Raw genomic sequence first — 18,048 nt, 5'->3', positions numbered from 1 at the left:
TCTTTCTTTTTAATTGTATTTGTATACTAGGAGTGCATGGGGTGGTTAGGGAGGACTAGCACTTGTGGTATAAGGGGTTGTTGTGTCCTCTTCAGAGCAGCTCATCTACCTTTAGGGGATACCTGTTCCCCAACTCTCACTTGTGGCTCCAAGGAGTTGTAGCATGTGCATTGACCATAACTTGCATCTACTATATGGGCTAAACCAGGTTGAGGGCATCCAACAGGGTTCAAACTGATCAGTGATCTGGGGGGCTGTCCACCCCAAGCATGGGAAAACTTTCTCTGGTGGAACAGATAGATGAGAGCAATTTGTTCCAAAACCCATGAAGGCAGCTGAAACAGGCTCCATGGGGTCTTGGGGCTTGGTCAGATGTTGAAGATATCAAGGTCGTCTATATTCCAGGCCATTATCCATGTCCTTGATTTTTGTCTTGCTACTAGGCTTCAATGACTTTGGAAGAGTGAAGCTGATGACTGTGTACAATCTGTCTCACCAATTCATACACAAGTCATCACCTCCTGATGTGACTAATCCTCCTCAATAAAGAAGTTTGAAGAACAACAACATTTGTACACCCACCACTTAGTGCAGTGCCTAGCCTACAGTAAATACTTAATAAATATTTGTTGCTTTCCTTCCTTTCTTCTTTCCTTCCCTAAAATCTTCTCTTCTTCAAATTAAACATCTAAAGTTATTTCAACAAGTCCTACTTCTCCTAATCTCATCATTTTCCTGGTCACCCTCATCTGGATGGATGTTCTCCAATTTGTCAAGATCCTTTTAAAAAGGTCACTCCACAAGAGACCTGACCAGGGCAGAAGACATTGTGAGATTGAAAATTGATTTTAATTCTATTTTTAAGATATAATAAAGCTAGCATAGATTTAATGTTCCCTTTCACTGTGTGAATCTAAAATGCCTTCCCAATGTAGATTTACTCAGGTAACCTCAGTTCACTCAATTCTATTCTTGGGACTTTTATCTCCACCTTTGTCTTTTGTGGCTTGTACCCCAGGCTTGTAATTTCACCCATCACCCACTTTGAAGAGAAATTTGATTAACCTAAAGGTCAGTCTCATCAATTTAAAAATGCTGTTGTAACTCCTATGCCTACTAGTCTACTCCCATCACCTGAGGACTGATCTAATCTCCCAGTGATAAAATAGGGAAGAATTGAGATGCCATTTATCCCACGTCCTCACAGAAATATCTAGTCAATCAGAAGAAGACACACCTATGTTACTTGCAAGTTTGCTCTGTCATCTTGGTCCAAAAAGACAATAAAAGACTCTTGTCAGCATCAACAGAGGTCATTGACCCCATTTATCAGTAATTGCTCAGAACTTTGTCCCTCAGACTTTCTACCTTGGTAATAGTGTGAGTCATGCCATCTCTCTTCTTCTAGACACTATGCTTACACTAATTCTTGCAGATCAAGATTGCATTCTTTTTTGACTGCCACATTTTTGACCCATAATGAGCTTCTAAAATGAGGTATTGCTTTTTTTCTCCAAATAATACTACTATTTACCTCTCTCTCTCTCTCTCTCTCTCTCTCTCTCTCTCTCTCTCTCTCTCTCTCTCTCTCTCTCTCTCTCTCTCTCTCTCTCTCTCTCTCTCTGTCTCTCTCTCTCTCTCTCTCTCTCTCTCCTCTCTCTCTCTCTTCTCTCTCTCTCTCTCTCTCTCTCTCCCTCTCTCTCTCTCTCTCTCTCTCTCTCTCTCTCTCTCTCTCTCTCTCTCTCTCTCTCTCTCTCTCTCTCTCTCTCAGATACTCTCTCACACATACACCCAGCATAGTCCAGAGGTGATGATGGATTATTAGAGATGATAATTATAAAGAACAAAGGACAAAAAAAAAAACCATCTCAAGCTGAAAAAAAGTTTGCTCCCATTGTTTCCAATATCTAGAATACCTTTCCAACCACCCCCCATCCACTCACCTGACAATATTCTATTGATCCTTTAAAGCGTAACTCCAATGTCAGTTTTTCCATAAAGCCTTCCCTATAGAATCTTTTCAGTATTGATCATCATCACCCTAACGACCTTCACATAGAAATTGCTCAGCACATCACTAGTGCCCTTATGTAATATTGTGTATAATCGTTATGTATTTGTATCTTATTCCTGGTGAGATTGTGAGCTCTAGAGGGCAGGGGCTGTGTCTTTTCAAAGTTTTATATGTCATTCTATCCCCCACCTCATGTCAACCACAACATTCAATGTTGAGCTTAATAAACATTTAATATGTTGTAGTATATTACAAAAGAAGCTTTTTCTTTACAAAATAATTCCCTGTGAGAATCCTCAAAATATCAGACTTCCCAAATGCTTGTCATGTAATTGATTTTACAAAGAAAAAAAAAAAAAATCTAATTAACGATACTCTTTTATTCCTTGGACCTGTGATTTAATTGGTATAGGGAGCCCTTTGAAAAGCACTTCCCTTACCAAAGCAGACTCGCACCTCCTCCTACTGTTAATGAGAAACTAAGTGACTTGCACAGGGTCACATAGCTAATATGTCAAAAGGCAGAACTTTCATCTTGATGATCTTGGCTCCAAGGCCAACTCTTATGCAGTTGTGCATCATTCTTAGCTCATTTATATATGATGAAAAAAGTAATTGCAAATGCATTAATCAGACTAAAAGGTGTGAAATCCAGGACTTAACTAAGAAAAAGAAACCCAAGAGAAGAACTTCTAAGTTCAAAGACATTCTATTCTATGTACTTGCTAATTGATTCTCTCTATTCAGCAATCAGAGGGGCAATATGAAAAGAAGAGTTTGGAAATTTGGAATGATGATTGTTTCAGGGCCATTTCCATATCACAAGCTTGGTTTGAAAAGCTCCTTTATTCAGATTCATTAAATGTAGTGACATTCGTTCTCCATCTCCTCTCTCAGAGCAGAAAAAGGGCACCATTCAGGCAACAGGAGAAAACTGAGTTTAGTTTAAAGTGAAAATGGAGTAATATTGCCTGCTATGGTAAAGTCAGGTCCTAAGGAAAAACCATGACATTGGTGAAGTTAGACTTGGGTGCCCTTGAACCTCTCTTTGGTCTGTCCCTTCATGCCCTCTACCTGATTTCATGTGTTAGAAAAGGATTCAATAAGCTACTCATCCTTTAAAATAATGGGATCTAGAACAAAAACAAAAACAAACAAAAACTCTAAAAATCATGCAGTCCAAAACCCTCAATTTAATCAATCAACAAGCATTTGTTAAGTGCATATTGTAGGTCACACTCTGTGCCATATCCTGAAGATATAAATACAGAGATTGAAACAACTGGTATTCTCAAAGAGAATAATGTGAAAAAGAAGTATAAACAAAGAGAAATAAATGCAAGGCAGTTAAATACAAGATGATTAAGGAAGAAGAACACTTAGTTCCTTATGTGTTAGGTTGAGAATAAATATTTGTTTAATTCAGAGGCCTACTATGTGCATGGTACTGCACTAAGTGCTAGAAATACAAATAAGAAAAATCAAAACAGTCCCTGCCCTCAAGGAATTTACAATCTAATTGGGGAAGACAATCTACAATAGGAAAGAGAGAGAAAGGCACCTTGGAGTTCCTGGAGTAGGTTTAGCATGATAGTCACAGGAATGATAGGTTTGGCAGCCAATTGGATGTCCAATACAGTCCAATAAACATTAATTAAGTGCCTACTATGTGCCAGGCCAGCTAGGTGTCCAGTAGATAGAGTACTTGGCTGTGCCCAGAAAGACTCATCTTCTTGACTTCAAATCTGGACTCAGACACTTACTAGCTGTGTAACCCTAAGCAAGTCACTTAATCCTGTTTGCTTCAGTTTCCTCATCTGCAAAATGAGTTGAGGAAGGACATGGCAAACCTATCTAGTATCTTTGCCAAGAAAACTGCAAATGGAGGAGTCACAAAGAGTCAGATAAAACTGGAAAAAGACTGAACAACAAGTTTTAGGCACTATGCTAATTATTGGAAGTTGGGGATGAGGGAGAAAGAGTCAAAGATGATTTTTAGGTTATGAACCTAGGTTCTAAGCTCCATACTTGGTCACACAGTATGTGAGGGTCTCAAAGCATGGCTGTCCCATCAACAAAAATAAAGGAGCTAAAATTATAGTCATGTTTTTTAAGATGGAAAGATGAGTTCAGTTTTGGCCATGTTGAGTTTAAGATTCTGGTTTAAGATCATGTTGAGTTTAAGATCCAGCATATCACTCAACTGTAACTATGGGACTGGACCTCTGAGGAAAGGTTAGAAGTAGTCTACAGAAATTCCTCAATGTCACCCTAGTGCTCACCTAGTCCACCCCAGCCATGTCATTTTCCTACATTAATGTTTTTTTTCAGATTCTCCCAAGCTACTCACACTTCTCAGTGTGAGTGTGACTTTGGGAACTGAGTGTGGTTCAAAATGTAGCATTTTCACTCTTTTTGTGGTTGTTTGCTTACATTTTATTTTCCTTCTCTCTTTTTTGTTTGTTTTTTTACTGATTTTATTTGATTTTTCTTGTGCAACACAATAATTCTATAAATATGTATGCACATATTGGATTTAACATATATTTCTACCATGTTTAACATGTATTGGATTACTTGCCATATAGGAAAGGGTGTGGGAGAAGGGAGGGAAATTGGAATACAAGGTTTTGCAAGGTCTAATGTTGAAGAATTGTCTACACATATATTTTGAAAAATAAAAAGCTTAAATTTAAAAAAAAAAAAAAAGTTGTCTAGAAAGCTATTTTCCAGGGAAAGCTTATCAATGAAGAAAAGAAAAATTCTTAAACCAGGTGATCATCTGTTCAAGTCCAGAAACTCTAAGGAATAGAAGCCTACAAGATATTTCCATACTACAAATTTGTGTAGGTGGGAGCTGTTTGTGTGCATATCAAAATGCAGCAAGAGGCAAACAGTAATAAGAAAAGGGAATGAATGTTGACTTGTTTAAAAAAAATTAGGATCAAGGCCTACATTGTTATGAGAACTATGTTTTGTAATTTGATATAAATTGGGTTTACTCCAAGGAGAACTGAGGTTACAGATCATTCCAGTTCCTGACTCAACCTCTGAGGAGCTACTCTTTACAAAGAGTTACTAGTGTCCTGGATATAGAACAGCTGAAAGTATAGTATCCTGGCTGATCCCAAGTTTCCTTCTTAAATATTTGAAGGGCTGGCCTAGGGAAGAGGGATTAAGTTGGTTATGCTTGGTACAAAGAGGAGGAACCTAGAAGTGAGAAGTGGAAATTGCAGAGAGACAGATTGAAACTTGATGTATTTTTTAAATTGCTACTATTTAATAATTGTCCAAAAGTTAAAATTGTCTAAAAGTTTACAAAGATTTTTTTTAAAGTAAGATAAAATTGTCCAAAAGTAAAAATAATAATTAAAAAAAAAAAAAAAAAACTTCCCTTTATCTCTCAGATCTTCAAGGAAAAATTGAGGATAATCACTTGTTATCTGTATGGTAGAAGAGATTCTTTTTCAAGTATGGTTTGCTGTGGGGACACTTCCAACACTGAAGTTCTATGATCTCTAAATCCTTCAAGTCCTTTCTGGAATAGAACAGACTGACATTTGTCTCAAGAGTTTTGTTTTTCATTTCTTTTCCAGTGAGGGGAGGGAGTTGAAACAGAGGGTAAGGTTAGGGAATAAGGTTCAATCCACCACACAGAAAAAAAGAGAGAACAGAAGGAAGACCAGAAGGAATTGTAGATAAGCAAGGCAGCTTTTAAAGTTACATGTTTTAATTTAGCATCTATTTTAAAGAAAAGCAAACTCTAAGTAAAAGTGATTTACAGTTTTGTGTACATACTCTCCTTCTGTTCTATAATGTATATAAAATGCTAAATTTATTTGTGTTTGTTAGATTCAGAATAAAAATAACTAAAATGATTTTTTAAGGGAAGGGGAAGAGAAGAGGTTAGGAAGAAACCAAGATCATTTTGATTGAAGGAACTTAAGAGCAAGACATGAGTAAGTGGAACCAGAAATCCCAACAGTAGCAGCAAACTACACCTTTATAACATACAGGGGTAGCTGGAAGAAGACCTGAACTTTGAATCAGGAGGGTTAGGTTCTAGTCACAACTGAAAGAGTTTAAATAAAAGCTGTATAACTGTGACCTATGGCTGGCTTTCCTAACTTTCAGGGGGAAACTGCAGAACTACCAATGTAAAGACAAACTAGGGGTAATCTCAGAGTAGGGAGGGGGATGGAGGTGACAGATGCCAGATCCTCAGGTTACACTGCCCACAAAAGGGGTCCGTACCTATTCCACAAGTATATGTAAAACTGATCAAGAGTAGCCTTGGTGGAGCAAGGCACTAGCACATAGAAAAGTCTCAAAGAGGTAAATAAAAAGGGTTGATTTAGTGCTTACTATGTACAAGCATCTATCTAAGTGCTAGCGATAAAAACAGAAAACTGGAATAGTCCTTGCTTTCAAGGAGCTCACACTTTATTGAGGGAGACAATACTGTAAATGGAAAAGCCCAGAAGTTTAAAGAGTGAATCAATGGGACAAATGGCAAGGTCCAGAAGAGCCCAGGTATCTGGAAGGCCCAGCATCAGGGCAGATGTGAAAGCCCAGGAGGTCTCTGCTTATGACGGTAGAACAGATAATGAGGCTTAATTGATCTTTTTGGTAGAACTATAATTTGTGACTCTATTGATCCAAATGGTGGGAGAAGCCATGTTCTAGTCAACAACAGATAAAAATCCTAGAGGGGCCCTGTTGGGGCCCAAACAATTAAGAAAGGAGGACTAGATTCAGTGTCTATCCAAGAAGGGTATGAAAGGAAAAAGGGGATTATTGGCAGGACAGTTGGGGGAAGAAATATACCCTGAAATACCTGCTTTACCAGATCTCCATCCCTCCTAAAGTGGTCTGATAGCTAGCTTTGGGGTAGCTTACTGCCTTGATGGTGCTTGACCTGAGTTTTTAGGGAAACCAGGAATTCCAAAATGAAGAGATGAGGAAGGAGTACATTGCAGGTATGAGAGACAGCCAGTGCAATGCCCAGTGATGAGAAAGCAAAGGAACATCACAGGTGAGAGACAGAAAACTGGCCAGTATGATTAGACCATCGAGCGTGAGAAGAAAAATGATGGATGAGAAGACTGGAAAGGTTCTGAAGAGTTTTCATGTGATCCAAGTGGTAATATGCAACTACCAGAGTGTGTAAGGGATATGGTAGGTACAAAGTAGGTCTCTTTATGAAAAGTGGTCATTGTGTGTAGAGTAGGTTGGTGTATGGAAAGACATGAGGCAAGTAATCAATAAGAAAGTGAAGAGGAACTAAACTGGGTAGCAGTTGTGTGGCTAGGGAAAAGAAAGCATGCTGTAGAGAAAAAAAAAGATGAAAAGATTTGACAATAGGCTGAATATGTAAGGAAAGTAAGAGTGGCAACTTTGGGGATTTGCAATCAGAGTGGGGAGTTCAAATCCTAGTCTTGCTGCTGACTGTGGTAGGAAGTCACTTCCCCTCTGTGGGACTCAGTTTCCTAATCTGCAAAATTAGGAAGATAGACTAAATAATCTTTAAATTCCCTTCCAACTAGAAATCTATTCATCTACCTTGCCCATCTCTCCCCAAATAATGTGTCTTCTCCATTTTGCTTTGTATTATCTCACTGGGAGTTATTTTACACACTATAAAAATCTGAGGATCGACCAAGCTTTTATCAAATGATTTCACTACATTTCATCTAAATGATGCTGCCAGACTAAATGTTTTCTGAGCTATGTCTAGGTCTGTTATAATTTTGGAATTCATGTAGTTCTACCCTACTAAAGAAGAGGAAATTGAGACCCAGAAAAGAAAAATGACTTGTCCAAAATCACAAAACTAGTTAGTGTCAGAGATCATATTAGAACTAGGTTTCCCATTTAGCCAGACCACAAAATGTTAAAGGGAAATAATATATAATAAGCCTGGAGAGGTAGATTGCAGTCCTGGAGCCCTGTAGTCAGGGCTTTAAATGCCAAGGAATTTGTATTTGATTCTGGAAGTAATAAGAGTCATGGGAGTTTACTGAATAGGTAAGTAATGTAGTCCTATTTCTGCTTTATGAATATAATACTAAGTGTATGATAAATTGGAGAGGGGAGAAAACTTGAGGCTGGGGGACCAATTAAGAGACTATCACTATCATCTTTGCAAGAGGTGATAGGATTATAAACTAGGATAACCTCTGCAAGTGGAGAGAAGGGAATGGATGAGAGAGATTTTATGGAGGTAAAATTTAGAAGACTGTGCAACTGACTGAATGGGGGAACTTTAGAAGTAGAAGATGAGTGTAAAGTTGTGAATTAGGGTGAATAGAGGAATGGACCTTCTTTAGAAAAAGAGAACTTCATAGGAGTGATGGGATCAAGGGGAGAGTGAGGACAATGGAGTTCTGTTTTGGGAAATCTGAGTCTGAGATATCTATGGATATGTAGTTTGAAATGCGCAACAGGCTATTGGTGATGCAGAACTAGAGTTCATGAGAGGGCCTAGGGCTAGATATGTAGATTTGGGAGTTATCATCATAGAAGTGATAATTGAATTATGAGACTGCCAAGAAGGTATAGAAAAAAGAAAAAAGACCGCATCCTGAAATATAATAACCCAGGTTTCCTTTTAAAATTTAACCAAAGTGTGAATCGATAATAAAAATGAAAAGTTCAGATTCCCAGTGTGAGTGAGGAATAAGCCACAAGAGGGATGTGTTAGAATCACAACTGAAAAGCACAGACTTTGCAATAGAACTTGGAACTATTTGAATCCTGATTAGCTCCGACTGTGACTTTAATGGAAAGAAAATTGGATATTGCCTATCTGTAATTGATCAAACGTGGCCAACTTGTATTCAAGATGGTCCCATCAACAATACCAGTTTAATTGAACTTGGAGCCACAGTGGAGTGTTTGAAGTGACTGCCTCATTTGGAAGTTGCCCTTCTCTTTCTCCTCCTCAAATACATACAAGGATTAGGGAGTCACAGAGAAGTCTATCCTTGTGAGGATTCCAAAATATCAGCGATTTTCTCTGGTGCTTCTGTAGTCACAGTGTACACTTCACAGTAATGATAGGACCTTCCTAACCTTCTGCTACAAAAGATACTCCCAAAAATGATGGAAAAAATATATCTTGCCCCTGAAGAGATAAAATCCAACTGAATTGTGAATTATATTCTCATTCATATTGCTTAAGAAAAATACAACATACAAATGCAAGTTGGGTATATTGCGTGTATATGTATAAATGTGTATATGTATGTATGCACATGTGTATGTGTGTGTTCCAGATACCACTGTTTTGGAAAAAGCTTTATGCTTAGAGTCAGAAGGCCTGGTTTTGAATTATAGCTCTGTCATTTATTTCTATTCCCTCTATGACCTTTGATAAATCTCTCTCCCTCTCCAGGGGTTCAGGCTGAAGCGTGACTAAAATAGGGCATAACTTAGTAAAAAGGAACAGAATAGCAAAAACATGGGCAGCATAGCAATTCTAAATATTGAGAAAATACATTTATGTGAGAAAATATTTGCACCATAATAAGGAATCATGATGCATGTTTGGGGTGAAAATGATGAAAGGAATAGTAGGAATAGAAAGATGAAAATATGTTTCAGACCACCCGTCAGAAAGCAAGAAGCAAATGATAATTTGAGAAAACATCACAAATATGGCCCAGAGAGATGACAGTATAATGAGAATATCCCTCCCTTCCCCAAAAGGACGGGTTCTGCAATTGTCTCAGCTCTTTTAGAGTAATTGTTTAATGCTCAACACAACTTATTCTAAGGAATCTCCAAGCTCTGACATTCTATTTTTTATTCTTGATGCTTAAAGTGTACAATCCCTTCCAACTTTGACATTCTGCATTTTAAAGTCCGTTCTATCAGTCTGTGAAGTTATGGAGGAAAAAAAAGTTTCCATAACAGAGTAAATTAAAGAAAGGCTACTTTAAAAATGACCAGAATTAAGTGCTTCAGGTTGGAAGACAGTGGGAAGGACACTTCAGAACATTTTTCGGTGGTTTTTATTATCTCCCATTTCTGGTACCAAATTGCTGTAGATGTCTCCTTGCTTTTTAAGGAAGGAAGCTTGGTATAGAGAAGGGAAAGAGGCTGAACTTGGTATCAGGTATCACTAACTAGCTGCATAGCCTTGAGCAAAGAATTTGATCTCTGCAGCTGCAAGTTCCTCATCTGTATAATGGAGGTAAGAGGCTCCTTACCCACCACATAAGTTACTTTGAAGCTCAAATGAAAGAATGGATGTACTATTATGCCCCTGCCTTTTAATAAAAAATAAAAACTCAATTTTTTAATATCAATTTGTTTATAGTACAACCTTGAGAAAGGTAGAATTACTATTCAAATTGAAGAAATTGTGTGTATTAAGTGAACAGCACTGACTCCATCTTGTGACTCAATTCTGGACCTACTCAGTTTCCTCCCTATTCAATTAAATAGCTAGTTCCATTTCTGTCTTGAAAGGAAATTTTATTCAAATTATGGGAATCTTGAGAAAATGTTATTGCATTGTTTGACCTCCTCTATCTGTTGTTGAAGAGACCCTTAACTAAAATCCTAGGTTATGCTGACTAGCAATCCAGTCAGATTGTAGATTGATGCCAGGAGTTTTCTCACAATTATACAACGCATATGTCTTATCTGGCCTCACACTGGTCAGTCAGTTTCTGTTCCCTTGATTGAATAAAGACACTTGAGGGGAAGGGAAGGGGGTCATCTCTTTTTCCTAATTTCAGGAAATTGAACCTTTTTCTTCCCTTTTCCAAACTCAGAAAGCACCTAACCTTTCCTCCAATCAGAAATCAGATTACATAATTTTGTATCCTAATTGATATCTTGTTGTTTTCTTATAATTTTGTAAAAATCTGTTGTTTTCTCCCCACCCCTTATATTTGGGATCCATTGCCAAGTTATGTTATGTGGTTGGCGTGCGTTACTTAATAAATCAATATGCTCAGAAGCTAGAACCTTTGTTTCTCCAGTTAGTTCAGATTTCACCCATCCCAGCATAACAATGATTCACATTTATATAACATTTAAGGTTTATAAAGCACTTTCTCCAAAACCCTGTGAGGTTGATTGTGCAAGTTTTGTCTTTCACATTTTACAGAGGAAACTCAGAGGGTTTACATGACTCATATGTGTTCATCTAGTTAGTAACCGGCAGTCAAGACCTGAATTCAGGGGTTCTCTTGCCAAATATAGGGATCTTTCCACTACACAATATTCTCCTTCCTTTCTCATCCTCTTTTTTTGTCCACTATCTCCTCTCCCTTCCCTTCCCCTTACAGCCCATCCTTCAAAGCACAAAGTCCAATACAGCTAGGAGAGTTCCTAGTTCTTCCCTTCCTCTTAGCCCAAAGTTTTGTCCTTTTCTCTAAGTGACGTAGACTACAGACTGCAATCTCCTGCCCCCCGGCGGTAAGAACAGATGAAAGGCTCCTCTCTCTTCTTCCTTGAGCCAACACAGCTTGAGAAAGGACAAGCCTGAACATCAGGCAGGATGAACCAAAATTCAGCTGCTGCTCCCTCCCCACTGCTAAAGTGATAGTCTTGAAAAGCACCACGTGTTAGCTCCCTCCCTTTCTGCAGTCAAAATCACAGTCCTTTGGAAAAATCAACACCCTGAGGGGCGGTAATCACTTCTCTCTGCAGGGATGAAACAGTTTCTTTGCAAAGACAAGGCTGGAGGCTGCTCTCAGATGTAATCTTGATTCTTGGATGACTTCTGATTTCATGGAAATTTCTCCCCATTTTCACACGAGATAAAAGACCAGACTTCATTCTTTATTTATTTATCATAGAATCAAAGACTGAAAGAACTAGAAGAGCCTTTAAAGAGAATCTAGTCCAGGGTCCCACAGCTGAAGACTTACCCAGGCAGCCAAATGAGAGGATGGGATGGATGAATTTGTTCCAAAGGTCATGAAGGTGGCTGAAGCAGGAGCTAGAGCTTGCCTCTTGGTGGATACCAAGGTCATCCACTGTGCGCTGGACCACTGCCGTGACTCTGGAAGAGAGAGTGAAGTTGATGAATTTGTGCAATTCAGCCTCACTGAAGTCCAACCCATGAAGAGGTCAGAACATCACCATGATGTCACTGGTCCTCTACCAGACAAAAAAACAACAAATCAGAACTAGATGATTTTCAACTAATAATTTTTTGAAGGGAAAAAAAAAAAAAAACAGCAGTTGGGGCATGAATAAGTTACATTAGAGAAAGCCACCCCATTGCCTAGTTTCTAGCCTAGTTCTCAAAATCACATCATCTATGAAAGTGGACCTGAAGTGAGATGCCTTGAGCATACATAAACTACTCCTTGTAACTCACAATATCAAATGGTCATCCGAGCTATCCTTGTTTCCAAGCACAACTCCATTTGGTAAGTTCCCTCAAAATAGCTCTTTCATCTTTTCCTTAAAATCTTCCAAAAGGTAGTCTTCTTAACAAAATGTCCCTTTATCACCTAGAGTCTTAAACTTTATAATCTAATGTTTGATCTCTACAGTGAATTTATAAGATGCTAGATTTAGAGTTAAAAGGGACCTTGGAGTCCAAAGAGTCTAACCCATTCTTTCTAAAATGAAGAAATTGAGGTAGAAAGAAGTTAAATGACTTGTCCAGAGTCACACAGCTAGTAAATGTTTAAATTACAATTTTAATCCAGGTCTTCCTGATTCAAGTCTCCTGCATCATACTGCCTCTCCTAAACATTTTGTTCCTCTCTTAAACTCTCATCAGGTTCTATTTTTTAAAAATTCATTCCATAAAGGGTCTTTTCTTTCATATAAGTTTCTTGAGGGCAGGAACAAAGTCTTATTTACCTTTTGTAAAAGGTACTTGCTGAAATGTAGATATGCCAAGTAAGTTTTACAAGCGTATAATAACTATCTTTAAAATATTTAATAATCACCAATATATTTCTATTGCTTAAAAGTTTACAAAGCACTTTCTATATATTGTTTTCATTTTTAGTCATTACAGTTATGTCCAACTTTCTTGAGATTTTCTTGGAAAAACACACCACAGGGGCCAATTTAGGTATACCAATCCAGAGAGGCCTGAGCTCTCCGGCAGCCCCAGAATGGGGGCTAGGATAATGCCTTGGTTAGGACTTCTGGCAGCTGGTGCTGCCTTTCTATTCTCACAATTCAATGGATGTTGCCTGCCAGTTGTGGTGATATGAACCAATTACTCCATGTTTTGGTTTGGATTTTATTTTTATTTTTAATTCAGGACAACCACACAAAGGGCTTACCTGAGTTATAGGTAAAATTGTGCTGCTAAGTTTCAGTGGAAGTTTTCTGAGGCCTAGAGACAGATCCTTGGCAGTTGAATAGTGAGATGGAGTCTAGTATCAGAATAGAGGATACCTGAGAAGTTTCTTTTACAGTAGAAAAGAAGCTCAGATTGGGATCCAGTTTATGGAATCCAAAGTCAGAATGTAGAAGAAGGAAGCATAGTCCACACAAAAAACAGCTAAAAGGGATAGCAATGTAGCATGGGGTCAAGTTTAGGAAGTCCAAGACAAATCAGGTTAAAATGCAGAATCTGCATTAAAAAGGAGGGTGGGTAGAACTTCAAGGCAAAGATCAGGCAATACGAAACTGGGATAGATCATGAAATCATGACTGGCAAATTACTTTAAATGACTTCTGTACTCTGTTTGGGAGAAAAGCTCAAGGCCACTCATTCTAAGCCCTTGGATGCTTTTTAATCTGGGGTCTGTGAACTTGGTTTTTAAGTATTTTAATAATTATATTTCACTATAATTAATTTCCTTTGCAATCCTATATAATTTTACTTTATGCATTTAAAAACTTTGTTCTCAAAAAGAGTCCATAAGGTTTATTCAACTGCTAAAGAATTCCTTTGCACAAAAAAAAAAAAAAAAAAAAATTAAGAAATGCTGATTTAAAGGATTTTTTTTTTTAACCTGGGAGATCTGGGATTGTTTTTTGTATTCATAGAGTTTAGCCTAGTGCCCTGTCCATTGTAGGTGCTTAATAAATATTAATTGACTGACCTCACTTGCAGTGAAAAAAATATATATAATCAATTCCACTAAAAAGCTTTTCTATAGCTTAGAATGTTAGAAATGGATAGAGACATCTTGATCTGTGTAGATTTTGGTATTAGGATAGAATAGATATGCTAAGTTTTCATGGGTTCATATTTATGTATGTTTTCAATGAAGGTATATGGGAACAAAATGAGTAAATAATCAGTTTGTATTACTTGGCCCATGCTTCACTGTTATCAGGAAGTGTCAATTTAAAGTCTACTTTCCCAAAGAGAAGCCTGGAGTGCATGAGACATTAGACTTGTCCCAACTGTCTGGGAAACTTGATATCTGCACAGAAATGTGATCTTACAACCCTGGGCTGGAAAATAGTTTCTGACCAAGGTCAACAGAGTTGCAGAAGAGGACAGAAAGAAAGGGAAAGAGATGTCTAAAAAAGTTTTGGGGAGCTCTTTAACAGAATGTACTGTTTCTCCAGCTCAGCATGGAATGCAGTTGGGTTTGAGAAGATGCACTGATCCTCTCCCTCAAGGGTCTCACTCAGATTGACAAATAAAGGTGTATCAGATATGTACTTTATATTGCACAAGTATTGCAGTCACTATATACTTTCCAAGTCTCAGCTGCAGATGGAGGGAGGAGTAGTTTAGGGAGGGCCAGTAAGAGAGAGAAAAAGACTGAGAATATAGAAGCCTTTTGAACTCATGATTCCTGAAACAGAAGTTTGAAGTCTTGCCAACTCAAACAAGTTTTTCTGCTCCCCCAAAGACATTTTCATTTATCAAAGAATCACTCCACTGGGAGAAAGGGTCTTAAATATAATAATGCAGTGTTTCATTAATCCTCAAATGGAAATAAAATTAGTCTGGCTGGTTCCCACAAGACAAGTCTGACCAGCTGTTACCATAGCCAGGGAGGCAAGATAGTGGAGTTGTGTGGGTAGAAAGGTACCAGCTGCTGCTAATAGCCCTAATGAGGGCACCAGCCTTTCCTCACTCTCAGGTTGTACCCAATCAGCAGATGAAAGGAGGCCTTGAGATGGTGTCTCCTATGATGCTCTTGCTCCATAATCTGGCTTGCCAAAGTTATCATCGTCACAAGAGGAAGACAATGAGGCAAAACTTGTGCAAAGGACCTTCTCTAGGAAACTTCTGGATTTGCTAGCGTTGCCATACTCAGTCACCCCACTGTAATTACAGAATCTGCTGCTATTGAGACAGGGAGTAGAGGGAGAGTCAGAGGAAGCTTCTTTGAGGTTGGGTTGCAGAGTGGATTGTCTCATTCCTGAGTGTTTCTGGCCGCTTGGACATTCCCATAAATTGTGGTCTTGTACAGGGCAGTTTCATCCTTAATAACACCCTCTGTAGCCCAAGAAATGAACTGATTTACCCAAGAAAATGTGGCCAAAGTAAAAATGGGATTTGGACCCAGATCCTTTGATTCTCAAGCTCAGTGCCTTAGAATACTTCTAAAATCCCTTTGAATTCTAATAATCTGGGATTCTGTCCCCTTTGGAAGAGAAAGCCTGATGGGCTGATCTAACTTGATTTTTCCCCCTTTGTCTTCAGAAGCTAGGGAAGCTTAGTTAGTGATTTCTCCCTGTTCCAATTGCTTATCACCAGACCTCCTCCGCCTTGCCAGTGATAGGCAGGTCTAGGTGGGGGAGGATGTGCTGCCATCACCTCAGCTGCACCTGCTTCTCTTCTCCCTTTAAGGTTATCTTGTCAGGCCATGAAAGCAAGTCAATCCTAAGCTCTAATTAGTTCCTGAAACTAGATCTTTTTCCACCTTTCCTTCTATGGGATTTCCAGATATCACATATGGGGAGGCTTCGTCTCAGGGATAGAGCTCTCCAAATTAGCCACCTGACCTGTGTGGGTATTTCTTTTGGGGGAGGAAAAAAAAGACAAAAATAAAAATAATAAATGGTTTTCAATTAATTTTAGGAAAATCTAAATTATTTTACTTCTTTGGAGAAGATCACTTGAATAATATTTAGGGGAATCTAAATCACAATGACTAACATCTCAGGTTTTTCATTATGTGATGCAACCCAAGTTTCATATCAGTGATAATTATTCTAGTTTCTATGATGCCTTATGATTTGCAAACTATTTTCTTATATTATAAAGAATAAAGAGAGAGTGACCCACTTTATGGGTAAATAAGCCAAAGAAGTAAGGAAACAACCATTTATTAATTGCCTAACACATCTGCAAAATGGGGATAATTATGCTCTTATCTCACTGGGGTGTTGCAAGGATCAAAGAAAATAAATTAAGCCTTTTGCAAACCTCAGAAGTGTTATATAAAACTCTAGCTATGATAGATGACCAGATAAGGTTGAATGCCTCATCTAAACTTTGCCTTGAAGTATCTATGTGACCTTGGACAAGTCATTTCTCCTTCAGACTAGATATGTGATGTACCAGCCAAAATACACCTATTAAACACCTAATAAATATCAGGCACTTTGCCAGGTACTGAGAGTGTAAATATAAAGAATGAAACAATTTCTACCTTCAGAAGTTACATCGCAATCAATCACAAATCTTGCGCACCTACTATGTACTCTTTTGTTTATTCAGGATATGGAAGTGGTCCTGAGTCCTTGAAGAAAATTCTTCCTGCAGAGCAGAACCTCTGACCAACCCACCAAGCTCTAAAAGTTTTGAGCATAGGCTCTTTAATGGACTGGTCTATAGACCAGCTTACCTAAGTGTGAACCAGCTCATTACCAGTTTTCCAGCCACAGAAGCTCATGAACATGGTGTCATGCAAATATGGAAATACATTTAGAAGAATTGTACATGTTTAACTTATATCAGATCACTTGCGGTCCTGGGGAGGAGAAAATGAGGGAAGGAGGGAGAAAAATTTGGAAACACAAAGTTTTGCTTTTGTTTTTACTATAGTCCGGCCCTCCCACACTCTGAGCGACAATGAACTGGCCCCTTATTTAAAAAGTTTGAGGACCACTATATATAAACTATCTTTGCATGTATTTAGAAAAATAAAATGCTATTTTAAAATAGTGTCATGATAAAGGGAGAGTGTTATGATCTTCATTGATGGAAAAACTTCCCACATTTATGACATCATAGAGCCTAGAAATACTGGAATCAGGGATACCAGTAATGACAACATCATAAGGATACTTGATGGGGGAAATAATAATAATCAATAGCATTTATACAGTGCTTTAAAGACTTGTAAAGTACTTTTAAAATATCTCATTTTATCCTCAAAACAACCCTTAGAGGTATCTAATTTAATTGTCATTTTATAGAGGAGGAAACTGAGGCAGAAAAATTATTCTTCTGAACTTCTATAGTGCTTTGTATTTGATGTGTCTAAGCTTACACAGATAAGTTTTGGGAAAAGAATATTAACTCAAATTTTCCTGACTACAAGTCCAGTACTATCTACTATATTGCCAAAAGCCAAAGTACTGAATGAGATACATGCAATTTAGCTCCTGCTCAATTTTCAGAGTATGAGAATAATAAGTAGAAGTCTGAATGTGACTTGGGTATCCAGGACTTGGGGCACAGAGAGAAAGTGCTTCTGCCAGGAGTTGACAATTGGGAAGTTTTGTCAGAAATCAGTGGGACTCCTTAAACACAGGAGGATTAGTCAGGAAGGATAAGGCTGAGTAGATAGGCCTGAGAAAATTTTAGCTGCAAAGGCAAGATGATGTTCCCCAACTGATTAAGGAACTAAGATTTAATGCCTTCCTAGGTAGCTACTAAAAAGCATAGCCTCAGGAAGGTCTATAGAATTAGTTCATTGATTCCAGTTTCTAATGTTGTCTTATAAACAAATTATTCTGAACTTTTGTTTAAGTTTAAGCTCTTGTGACCTCAATCTGTAACTTGAAACCTATACTCCTCTAATTTTTTAAAAGTTGTTGGCAAAAAAAAACCCAGGTGGGCAATTAACTATGAAGTTTTAACATGCATAATAAAAGCTTAGTGTTGCAATCAAATAAACCTTACA

General features: G+C 38.0%; 1 long non-coding RNA gene across 1 annotated transcript in view; it reads right to left on the bottom strand.

Moving 5' to 3' along the window:
• LOC141559803 (uncharacterized) overlaps window positions 1-12,097 on the bottom strand; it is a 149,810-nt gene extending 137,713 nt beyond the window's left edge. The window contains exon 1 of the long non-coding RNA XR_012487558.1: window positions 11,902-12,097. This is a non-coding gene — a long non-coding RNA (uncharacterized LOC141559803). The remainder of the gene's footprint in view (window positions 1-11,901) is intronic.
• Window positions 12,098-18,048: the final 5,951 nt, after the last annotated feature.

This window comes from Sminthopsis crassicaudata, chromosome 3 (assembly GCF_048593235.1).
Source record: "Sminthopsis crassicaudata isolate SCR6 chromosome 3, ASM4859323v1, whole genome shotgun sequence".
Taxonomy (NCBI): Eukaryota; Metazoa; Chordata; class Mammalia; order Dasyuromorphia; family Dasyuridae; genus Sminthopsis; species Sminthopsis crassicaudata.
Note: the sequence above shows the minus strand (reverse complement) of the source record. Positions and strands in the feature narration are given on the sequence as shown.